This window comes from Diadema antillarum, unplaced genomic scaffold (genome assembly GCF_040938485.1).
Source record: "Diadema antillarum isolate AM-2024a unplaced genomic scaffold, OU_Dant_1.0 seq00000212_RagTag, whole genome shotgun sequence".
Lineage (NCBI taxonomy): Eukaryota > Metazoa > Echinodermata > Echinoidea > Diadematoida > Diadematidae > Diadema > Diadema antillarum.
Window position 1 is genome coordinate 417308 of NW_027271268.1, and position 12727 is coordinate 430034.

Sequence of the window (12727 nt, forward strand, 5' to 3'; positions counted from 1 at the left end):
TTAGACAGTCACTATGCAAATGATGCACAGGATAGAGTGCGTTAGTGTAGGCGTATAGTGCACTCGAGGGTATTTACAATTGTGAAACATGCACGAGGCGAAGCCGAGTGCATGTTGAACTACATTGTAAATACCCGAGAGTGAGCTAATCCTGTGCATCATTTGTTTTATAAAATGGGTCGAAAATTCGAAAACTAACAGCATTTGTCAGCGTTTTTCACGTACCTTTGTGGGTCGCAAGACGTCCGAGGATGTTCGTCCCAAACATTTACGCACGTCGCACTCGGAAATCCCGCACATGCAAGTACTGTACGTATAAGCGTATGCGTACGCCACATGATTGTTGTGCACAAGAAAGGCCGGCTGGCAGCCCGAACGAGAAGTTGTTTACAGGATTGACAGCGCGTATGGTAGCGCGCGACGCACTTGTAACAAGTGATTAAGTGCGCACTGCTAGTGTAAACATTGTGACGTCAGTGACTTTACGCTTTTTTGCAAGGCCGTGCATGATAGTAAAAATTAATGCACGCACACGTGACTCATTTCAGCGCTTCCAATTGGCTACATTCTTGAACCCATATTATAATCATGGACATCGCACCATTGCCTCTTGGAACACATCATTGTGTAAACAAAAGGAATGTAACAAGTGCCTTCAAGAGTATAGGGGCAAAGGGGACCCCTAAAGAATCTACAAAGCCACCCCATGTACCATACAGCATTCAGGAGAGAGTAGTATGACATTATAATCTCAGCAATATTTTACTGAAATGTGGTAAATTGTTCAATATTACATTATAATGAACACTGCTGAAATCTTACAACATGACTTTGAAATGTGCCAATGTTTTTTGTCCCCCACTTAAACCTTGGAGATGGGTGGTCTGTAGAGCCAATAAGAGGTGACAGAAGACATTGGAGCATTCACATGCCTAATGTATGACCAAGGAGGTATGGTTTCTCTTATACCTCCTTGGTATGACCATAACAGCTGGAGAAGTCTATTTACAGCAGCGGCATCCAAAGCAGATGATGGAAGAGGGCGAACAAATGACGACAAACTCCAATGTGGATTTTTTTCATGCTCATATACACCTTGCAGAGACAACCTTATCCCACACATTAAATGTGTGACCCATCGCCTTGCCATCTTAAAGAGAGCTGACCAACCAATCTTCTGGTGGTCTGTATAATTATGACTCCTTTGATTCTGGACAAGGATGGCAGAAGGTAGCCTTTGTTATGATGGAGCCAGTGTGGTCAAGTGGCCCTATCTTTCCGACTTCCCTCATTGACTTGCTTCAGAAAATTACTGAGGAAATGAAGGAGGATGAAGAAGAGGAGCCAGACATTGATTACAATGATCGTTATGATGATGACTACCGGTATAAAAATTAAAGAAGCGTGAAATGAAAACCTGATATATCGCATGACCGCTTCTGTGGTTTGTACAGTTACACAGGATGAGCATTCAGAATACTTTTTAAAGAAAAGTGAAGTCATATTGTGTTACTTTATTTTTTTCAATATACGTTAATTCCATACTTCATGAAAAGCATATACACATGTCACAAACGTTGAAATATATAGATAATGACTGGTGGTGGAGGGAACATACCCAATGTTCCACCCGAAGGGTTTGAAATGCTATTGAGGGAGGTTATAAGTGCGGTGCGGTCCTAGGCCTTAATTCTGCCATTCGTCACGTGGAAATGTTTCCCATGGGAGAACATTGCAAGAATGTTCGCCCATGGGCGAACATAACGAATGTACTTCCATCACGTGACTGTGTTCAGCCAATCACTAATCGGTATGTGACTAACCCTTTCAAAATATGTCTTTTGATAATAGCTTGAATGTTGCGTCTTATATCAGACAACTTTTAACAGAATTCGAAAGGAAACTTAATTCCAATCACTGTGAACTTGAATTGAATGCATACAGGATGTAAGCACAAAAGCGATTCATATGCAAATATTTCTAAATTAAAGTAGTAGCAATCCACATTGATATACAGTCCCTATTCACAGGCTAGATTTCCGGCTGTCAAATTAAATGTTTCTCTTTTTGTTTTCGGACAATAAACAAATACACTTGAATGAACTGCTTTGTTAACCTAAGAATAAATGAAACCATTTGGGCATCTAATTTTTTTCAATCGGCTCGACATTTTGACACAGTGATTGTTTCCTTGAATATATCCCAACTCAAACTCGTTTTAAATATAAAATGAAACGAAATTGAACGCGCACAAAGAGTGTTAAATTTCACTTTAATTTTTGTCCATTAGTCACTTTTAAGTGTTGTGAGCAACATTATTATCATGTGTCACCTCTTTTAAAGGGTATTTGCATATGAATTACCACAGTGCTTACATTCTTATTCTATTTCACCAAGTGAGAGGTGACAATGCTTGAAATTAATTTTCTCTTCAGATTCTATTTAATGTTTTTGATACAAAGCAAAAAAGGCCTATTTGGGCAATGATCTAAAGACAGAGTTGTTAGTCACTTTTGTGAGGTATGCAATTTGTCATGTATGTATAGCATGAAATATTTGGGCCATTTCAAGAGTAACAGCACTTAATTTTTCATTTTTGGGACATTTCTTGTATAAAATTTGCTTTCATCATGCAAATGACAATCTCAATTGATTCCTCATGCTGTGTTTCGTCTGAAGAAATGTTTTATTTGTCCCTGTATGCTGTGTATAGTTCAAAAGTTGAACTATTTGGGTACTTTTCAGTGTAACCGATACAGAATTTTTCATATTTTGGACTTTTCTTGTATCAAGCATTTTTTAATCATGTAAATAACCATCTCAATCGATTCCTCATGTCACATTTACTCTGAAAAAAAAATGTTTTATTTTTCCTTGTATGTTGGAAACTTCAAAAGTTATAGAAACTAATGATTTTCCTCGCAAATCCAAGATGGCTGCCAATGACCCCCATGTAACACGATTTTCACTGGGAGACAAAAAGAATCAAATACACACCCTAAGGGATACAAAAAGGAGGGTGCACGGGACCCCCCCCCCCTTTCCTACCAGACTGTTAAGAAAAAGAGGGAAGTTTACTCTTAAGTAGGTATGAGACTGTCGTGTATATATGTATATAGACTACTTGGGAATATTTCTAGAGTAAACGACACTGGTTTTCCTCGCATGTTTGGACTTTTCTTGTATGTAACTTGCTTTAATCATGTAAATAACTCTCTCAAACGATTCCTCATGCCGTATTAACTCTGAATTACTGTTTTATCTGTCCCTGTATGTTATGTAATTCAAAAGTTAAACTATTTGGGTAGTTTTCGGTGAAAATGACACCGAAATTTGCATGTTTTTAGGCGTTTCTTGTTTCAGACTTGCTTTAATCATGTAAATAACCATTGCAATCGATTATTCCTCGTGTCATGTTTACCCTGAAGAAATGCTTTATTTATAATTTTATGCTGTGTAGTTCAAAAGTTATGGAAGATAATGATTTTCCCTGAAAATCCAAGATGGCTGCCAAGATGGCCGCCAATGACCCCCATGGGACACGATTTTTTCTTGGGAACAAAAAAATTCATTAACTAGACACCCTAAGGGTTACAAAAAAGTAAGTTAAAAAAATGTGTTCGGGGGGTGCATGGGGACCCCCCATTCCTACCAGACTAGTAGCATCACTCCTTCTGCCGGGTCCTGGGTGAAAGATTCAGTATTCACTGCATATGTGACCCTGCACCTCAAAACAAACAAAAAGTCGCCAGACATGAATTTTTAGTTAAGACCATATTCTGAAAGAACAGACTTTAAGCTTTAAAATGATGTATAACTCAAATCAAATGGACTCTCCTAACCTATCTAAATATTGGAAAGAATGCACAAACTCAGGAAAAGTGTGAACTGAGAAAAGAGGCTCTGAAGTACAGTGTCTATTCGAGCGCTTAATCTTTACCAAACCCTGCTGGCTGTGCGATGAATGGGACAAAAAGCAGGAAGTAAACCACCAGAGTAACAACAATGAAGAGATTATCAGATTGAACTGAAATTAAGCATGCCTCATTAACACATTCTTTTCATAATTAATGCCAACTTTCAAAGCAGTAGCACTATCCTTTCAAAAGGTATTAGAGTTCAAAGTGAAGAGTGTGGACAAAGTTTTTCAGAAATGAAAAAGGGATTCTAAAGACACACTTAATCACACTATTCTACGAAGAATGTTCGTGATAAACTGCTAAAAAGACACACTTTCCTGCCCGTTGTATACCCATGACGCAAATCTCTCGTTTGAAGAGGCTACACCCCAGTAAATAATGCCAGTGCATATCTTGGCAATCAATGACTTAAAGTCAAAGATATAAAACACCTGTTTCTTGACCCTGGCCTAATCTAAGCATCAGTCATCGCCACAGCGCCACAGGAGGGGGGGGGGGGGCACCGCGAGAGAAGGAGATTGTTTTGGTTTTGGCATGGGCCATGTAGCTCCATGGTGCGTGTGTGTGTGTACGTGTGTGTGTGTGAGTGTAGACATTCAGCGTATGCAGACAGAGCATGCCTGTACTGTAGTGACCGGAACTATTGTCATTCCATTTTGCTCTCCCCTTCTCCCTCCCCCATCTCTCCCCCCTCTCCCTCCCTCTCTCCCCCTCGCTCTCCCCCCCCCCCCTCTCTCTCTCTCTCTCTCTCCCTCTCTCTCTCTTTCTCATGATCCAGTCAGCAGGCTGATTGTAACCAGGGAGGTAGTCTCACCTCCCCGTTGTAACTCACTGCCAAATAGCACATTGTCAGCACCGGCAAACTGGCAATGCTCTCCTTCTTATTCCTGTATTTTCGTTATTTACGGGTCGATTTTTTTCGTTCGAAATGTAAAATGGATGACCATAGAATTTCTCAATAGAATATAAAATTGAAAACTTTAGAAAGGATAGAGAAAATTGAGTTCACTTTGAATGGTCTGCCACAGGCAGATATCCTTATCATGCTCTTACGTAATACGACAGCTGCTTTCTCAATGATCCAGTCAGCAGGCTGATTGTAACCAGGGAGGTAGTCTCACCTCCCCGTTGTAACTCACTGCCAAATAGCACATTGTCAGCACCGGCAAACTAGCAATGCTCTCCTTCTTATTCCTGTATTTTCGTTATTTACGAGTCAATTTTTTTCATTCGAAATGTAAAATGTATGACCATAGAATTTCTCAATAGAATATAAAATTGAAAACTTTAGAAAGGATAGAGAAAATTGAGTTCACTTTGAATGGTCTGCCACAGGCAGATATCCTTATCATGCTCTTACGTAATACGACAGCTGCTGGAGTCATCAAACCCTGGCTTGGCCTCCAGGTTTGTCACGCCTGAGCAGAAAGTTTATTTGCAATGGACAAGTCCTTCGACTCCCAACTCCCAAACGACAAATATACGCACCCCACTTTGGGTATGCCCCAGTTGGGGACTCGCCTCAAACGAGGGATTGACGGCATGCAAATTTTAGCATAATGTAAAAGAAGACCCGCTCTTTCAGAAAATATGAAAAAGTCAAGTTCGGCTAGGTTGACCCATTTCACTTATTTTCAGTCCTCACACAAAATCAGTGCGTGCGACTTTATGTTCGTTTTGAGGTGCACGGTCACATATGAAAAGAGACCATAAATTAGAGCCCACAAGCAAGAAGAAAACCAATATAATTTCGAGAATTTGTTGGCAGTATGTGACAACAAAATATATGGGTCAGAATTTTGAACGATGTACAATTGAGCCAAAACAAGGCAAAATTTAAAAAGCAGGAAATTCTCCAAATCATTTATCTTACCTGAAAGAGTATAACTCAAGCTTTGATATGAACCCAAATATACTAGGATTTTCCCAGAGGAACAAGTTTTTATTCACCGCGGAAGTTTACCACGTCCAGAGCAGCGATCGTCCGTGAGGAATAGTACTGCACATACATTTGAATACCATTTAACATAGTTTGCAAAGATTTGATTCATTTGAAAATCGTAACGAAATATCTTAAGGGACATGTGAACGTGTTGGCAGAATATTAAGCTTGTACTCTTAACCTGTACGTAATGGTAGTCAACTGATGATTTAACCAAATTCGTTATTTCTGTTGAAATATTGCTCTTCCGCTAAACACTTTCTCCATTTTACGCGCATTTTACAGAAACTCAATATTTTGACCTCTTATTTCACTATCCCATACTTTAATCCTCACTCCGAAATAATAACATACCTTTTTAAGATGCATCTGATCTAGGCAGTTCTATAACCCAACAAACATAGCATAGTTTTCATCACGGAGGTTCGCATATAGCTCACGGACGTTCGGAACAAACAAGATATTGAACAATGCAGCTCTCTTAAGTTGGAAACGCATTCTACTCACAACAAACAGCAAAGACGATTTTATTTCAGATTTTTTTTTTTGTATGAATACTGTAAATCGTCGTATATTCAACTCGATCAATTTTTGACAACGTCTACAGAGGGACTTAACATCATTCGGTACTAAAGTGTTATTTTCTCTCGCTTAAGAAAAAAATTGGTGTCAAAATTCTGGTCACATCGTGTCATTTGACACAAAATAATTCATTAGAAAACGAAAAAGAAAAACACCCAAATAAATAAACATTGCTCTAAGTCGGCACAAGACACGTGCATTACATTTTAGTATCCTTTGTCACGGTATTCATAATTTTTTTTTTTCCTTTCAGAATATCCTTATATGGGGTATGATTTCTTTTTATTTTGTATTTGTCTTATCCGTACAAATTAAGCTTGTAAGAACGCAACTGCTGACCTTCATTTTTATCGATCACGTCTGGAAGAATGAACCAGTAAAAACGAACCTGTCATTTACTGCTTTCCGGGGAGCGACAATGGCACAAGGTTATCCTTGGTTGTTGGCAGTGACAGCATGAGATTGGATGAGTAGGTGACTGGTTCGATTCCCGCAGATTTGAGCGGCCAGTTTCTTTTACCCCGACTGTATTTGTCAAAATATAGACCGGTAGTTGCAATATTACACATTCCATTTGTATAGAGGGAGACACATTGAAGAAAAGTCATACCCCATATCTCCATTCCCTCTGCATAATAATCCTTTCCTTTAACTTAATAAGCCTTGTCCCCATAAAGCAGTAGATGACAGGTCCGATTCCCGCTGGTTCCTCCCCAACCCCTTCCGACATGTTTCTTAAATTGGAGATCAGCAGTTACAATCTCACACATAGGCGCCGGAAGTGGGGGGGGGGGGGGGGGGCATGGGGGGCGGCCGCCCCCCCAATCCAAAAAGTGGGGGGGGGGGCAAAACGCATTTTTGCCCCCCCCCCCCCCCCCCCCCCCAAAAGCCCCCCCCCCTAAAAAAAATAATAATAATAAAAATAAATGAATAAACAAATGAAATAAAATAAATATGTATATGGGTGAGAATTTTGAACGATGTACAATTGCCAATTTTCGTACCTTATGACATTCTTTCCCTTAGAACACGCCAGGGTGATCTAAGAAACCAGATTTTTTCATGTCATCTCAAAGATTGGTAAATTTCCTTTCAGGAAATATATGGTTTGATTGACTTTTGCCTGATATTTTTCATTTGACATGGACTTAAAGCGTAAAAATACGCTAAAAACGCTATTTTGACAATAATTTTTGTTTTTCAAACTAATGATGTGCATTTTTAATGGTACGTGGCATCTAATATCTGACCATGTTCTGGATCTGACATATCATGGGTATGTACCACAAAATTACAAGAACTTTATGAGCACGTATAAAATCACAGAGAACAATTGAAATATCAAAGTCTTAAACAGACGAACGTCCGTGATTCTTTTATTTCTATCGCTGCTGCAAATTCTACTTTGTTGTCCCAACTGTAACGTATACGAAAATTTGGTGTTCCACCTAATGAACATATCCTGCAAAAATTGTACGTCTGCTGGCTGTACATGGGACGTAATATTCTTTTATGCAAAGTTATACTCAGTTTTCGTCACGGACGTGCCTCCGCTATTTTCTAATAAAGATCGTAGCCCATGAAACGTTATTGGCGATATTGTTCTGGGTCGTAATCAACTAGGATCTAGTAACACGATAATATGTTTGTTTTGAGTTTCTGTCCATCCTTTGTCAAATAGGAACCGAAATTATAATTTTAGACGAACCTCCAAGAAAAAAAGAACATCCGTGATGATTAAAACGTTTTCGAGTGGGACACCATCTTGCTTTGATGGCGAAGGTGCATTTTACCTTTGGCTCTCTAGCCGAGGAGCTGCATGCCATTTTTGGAGCGGACTGAGGTTCGTCCGCAGTTTTTGGACCATGCAATTCACCAAAAACCAAGCAAATAATTAATATTTTCTCTGAAAATTCACCTCCTGATCCCCCTTTGAGCAATACATATGTTGTAAGGATGTCAAATTTCTTATAATTTGCATTGACAATACATTTTCAATTTTTTGAAAGAGTTAGGAAGGCTTGGTAATCTCTGCCGATTAGTTATCCGTCCTGGAACATGACCCTAGTAGTAGAACGAACGTCCGTGATAATTCCAGAGAACGTCCGTGACGTATGCAATCCCTCCGATAGGGATAACTTGTCCCGAAAGTGTCCTGTATTCTTTAAAACTTTTGGCTCGAATAGCGACAAATAAAGTTTTACAAAGTAGGAAATGAGTTTAGATCAGTAGTTTCAGAATTTTTAAGGCGTTATGTGATCATGATGAACAAGCAACTAAAAATTTACTCACAATTTTACGCTTGTTTTCTCTCTAATTATACAAAAAAAAAACAGCTAAACACTTAAAACAAAGTTATAGGAAAATGGAATTTTGCGTAATCTTTAATTTCTGTGCGTTTAAATTTCTTTCTAATGAGGTTCTGGAGACAATTTGTACTGTTACAGGTTCTGAAAGTTTCGCTCACGGACGTTCTGTCCGAGAAAGGAAATTTCTGACAATTACAAATATATCACTGCACATAAGATTAATGTTAGTTGAAAATATTACCAAATCACCGAGCCGCTCATACCCGAAAGTGAATAGCGTTCAGCACTCAATTTACCTGTAATAACAAACGGAAAACGTTTTTTTCACGGATGTTCGTTGGTTGAATAAGTCAGTGAATTACATAGTAGGAGAAAGAGGATCAGTGCCACTTTTTAGTGACAGGTGCTCTAAGTGTTTATCTTTTGAGTATGGTAGCTGCCGTCTCAAACAGAACACATCCAGTTTTGGTCTCCATAACGGACGTTCGCTGTAATTGTCATGATATTAAATGCCTTAATTCATTCTTATTTTTCTCTTCATGACGATTTTTATCTCATTCCCTCAATAGCCTGAACATGCTGCGACCAAATAGAAAACAAAAACACAACAAAACAAAACAAAACAAATCCGAAAAGTGCTACGCAATCACATTCAGGATAATGACGGAAGAAGTCTGTAATGAGCATGTGTTGAATAAGAAACGGAAAAGTTTCAAAAGGACGTGGAAGCAGTTGAATGAAAATGACTGAGAAACAGAGAAGGGAACGAGCTCCAACACACAGAGAAAAGAATTGCCAGTGCACTCCCGTTATACCAAATTCCTCTGGAGAAGTTTTTGTTTGTTTGTTTATGTTTTTTATTCATCGAAATGCCGTCACAAGCGAACAAAAATCATGCAGTATAGAATTATTGTCTGATGAAAACACACAAATCCTCCGCTTATCATCACATGGTGTTGTTTTATACTCATCAATGAAAAGCAATATTCATTTGTAATTTTTTCCAAGATTTTTATTTTCATTTTACATTTAAGAGACAGAGAGATCGTCAATTTGTTTGTGCTTTTGTGCTTACTTTGAAAACACATGTTAAACAAAGTAATGATTAAGAATAGGTTTAAGGTTGCACTTTGATACGTTCGCTCTTCCTAAGATTCGTTTCTCCGATGTCCAAAGGTTTGTTATTCCGAAAATGAAAAAAAATAGTTTTTAGTTAATTAAGGAGGTTTGTTATTAAAAATTGTCTTATTCCGATAGTTTGTTAGTCCGAAAAATAAATATCAAGGATCATTATTTTTAGGTCCGTTCTTGTAAAAGTGGAGAGGGCCTGATATTCGTTTAGGTGAAAACGGTTATTATGAGGTTTTGAAATTTGGAGGATTTTAGTTGTTAATTTGTTTCTCCACATTTGGATAAGCGAACACGATTTTTCATGTTCCAATTAATAAACCTTTCGATTAACCTTCGGAGATTCCTATCATTTACCGAATAAAAAAGCTTCATAATTATACGAACTCTATCAATTTTCGTATTGACAAACTGTATGAATAACGAGCCTCCGAAATGACGCGCTACAAAAGGTTTGTTATAACAAACCATATTGTATAATATCGAAGTCACAAACATCCATCCAAGTTATATGGACTTATTGTGTCTTGTTATGACGAAACATCGCAGTATCGAACCTATTATCATTTCTGACTAATATAATAATACAAATTCTCCTCGGTAACAGTGTGTAACACAAGGAGCAAACATAGAGGGATTTCTTCCCAACGTGTTCGTTTGCCCTCCCCAGCTAAACTTCGTATTTCTATAACGGAGCACATTTCTGTTGTCTTTTTATGTTAATTCTTTGTCATAATTTTAGCTGTGACCATGTTCGTTATAAGCAAAATTTTGCATTGTAGACTTAAGATAACAAATTTAGGACCTGAATCTTTACTTCATGATAACGAAGTTTTGATAAATATATTCGTTCTCAAGGATGGACTACGTCACTGAGATTACACGTACGTTTGTACATTCATTTACGAGAGATGGAAAAATTGTTTTCTTTGATACCTCAGTATGAGAAGATAAACAAGCTTATGTAATTGAGAATTGGTAATATCTATTCAGGATTTTGCAGAGGAGTTTGTTCTCGACATGAAATTGCTGTTTGTTGTGAGTAGAATGCGTTTCCAACTCAAGAGAGCTGCATCTTGTTTGTTCCGAACGTCCGTGAGCTACATGCGAACCTCCGTGACGCAAAATATGCTATGTTTGAAGGGTTATAGAGACTGCCTAGATCAGATACATCTTAAAAAGGTTTGTTATTATTTGGGAGTGAGGATTAAAGTATGGAATAGCGAAATAAGAGGTCAAAATATTGAGTTTCTGTAAAATGCGCGTAAAGTGGAGAAAGTGTTTAGCGGAAGAGCAATATTTCAACAGAAACGACGAATTTAGTTAAATCATCAGTTGTCTACCATTACGTACAGGTTAAGAGTACAAGCTTAATATTCTGCAAGCACGTACACGTGTCCCTAAAGATATTTCGTTAGGATTTTGAACGGAATCAGATCTTTGCAAACTATGTTAAATGGTATTCAAGTGTATGTGCAGTACTATTTATCACGGACGTTCGCTGCTCTGGACATGGTGAACTTCAGCGGTGAATAAAAACTTGTTCCTCTGGGAAAATCCTAGTATAATTGGGTTCATATTAAAGCTTGAGTTATACTCTTTTAGGTAAGATGAATAATTTAGAGAATTTCCTACTTTTTAAATTTTGCCCTGTTTTGGCTCAATTGTACATCGTTCAAAATTCTGACCCATATATATATGAATAAAAGGGAAAAAATATGGCTACAAACGGCAGCTTTTGGACTAAAAAATGTCAAAATTTTCAAGCTCGCTCGCTTCGCTCGCTCGCATCCAGCAGTTGAGCCCTGTGCGCCTCCCCCTTTATTTCTAAAGCGAAAAACATAGCTACGACGGCAGTTGTTGGACTCTAGAATGTCAAAATTTTCAAGCTCACTCGCTTCGCTCGCTCGCATTGAATCGATATGCCATCCTCCTAATGTTGCTGACAGTAATTGCCAGTTGTTGCGCCCGATGCCCCCACCCCTTAATTTCCAAAGCGAAAGATAAATATAGCTACAAACGGGAGTTTTGGGACTGTAAAATGTCAAAATTTTCAAGCTCGCTCGCTTCGCTCGCTCGCATTGAATCGTTATGCCACTCTCCTAATGTTGCTGCCAGTAATTGCCAGCAGTTGCGCCCGATGCCCCCCCCCTTAATTTCCAAAGCGAAAGGTATAGTTACAAACGGGAGTTTTTGGACTGTAACATGTCAAAATTTTCAAGCTCGCTCGCTTCGCTCGCTCGCATTGAATCGTTATGCCATTCTCCTAATGGTGTTGCCAATAATTGCCAGCAGTTTTCGCCCGATGCGCCCCCATTTATTTCCAAAGCGAAATGTATAGCTACAATTAAAACTCCAGTTTTGGAACTGTAGAATATCAAAATTTTCAAGCTCGCTCCTTTCGCTCACTCGCATTCTATTGTTATGCCATTCACCTTATGTTGCTGACAGTATATAATTTGTCGATCGTTTCACACCGTCATTCCATAATCCATGTAAGGAAAACTTACAATGTTCCTCAATGACTGCGTTGTTGAATGTATCACATTCCGTAATGTATTGTAGTCCCATTATTGCTCACGCACACACGCACAAGCATACAGACCGTCAAAATTACTTTATGGTTCCCCCCCCCATGTTTCGACCCACCGTACGCCACTTTACATATACATGTATATATATATATATATATATATATGATATATGTGTGTGCGTGTGTGTGTGTGTGTGTGTGTGTGTGTCTGTGTATGTGTATATTGTGTAACATATGCATGGTCTAATCTTGAGCCCCCTCCAACATTTGCCCCCCCCCCCCCCCAATCCAAAACTGCTTCCGGCGCGCCTGA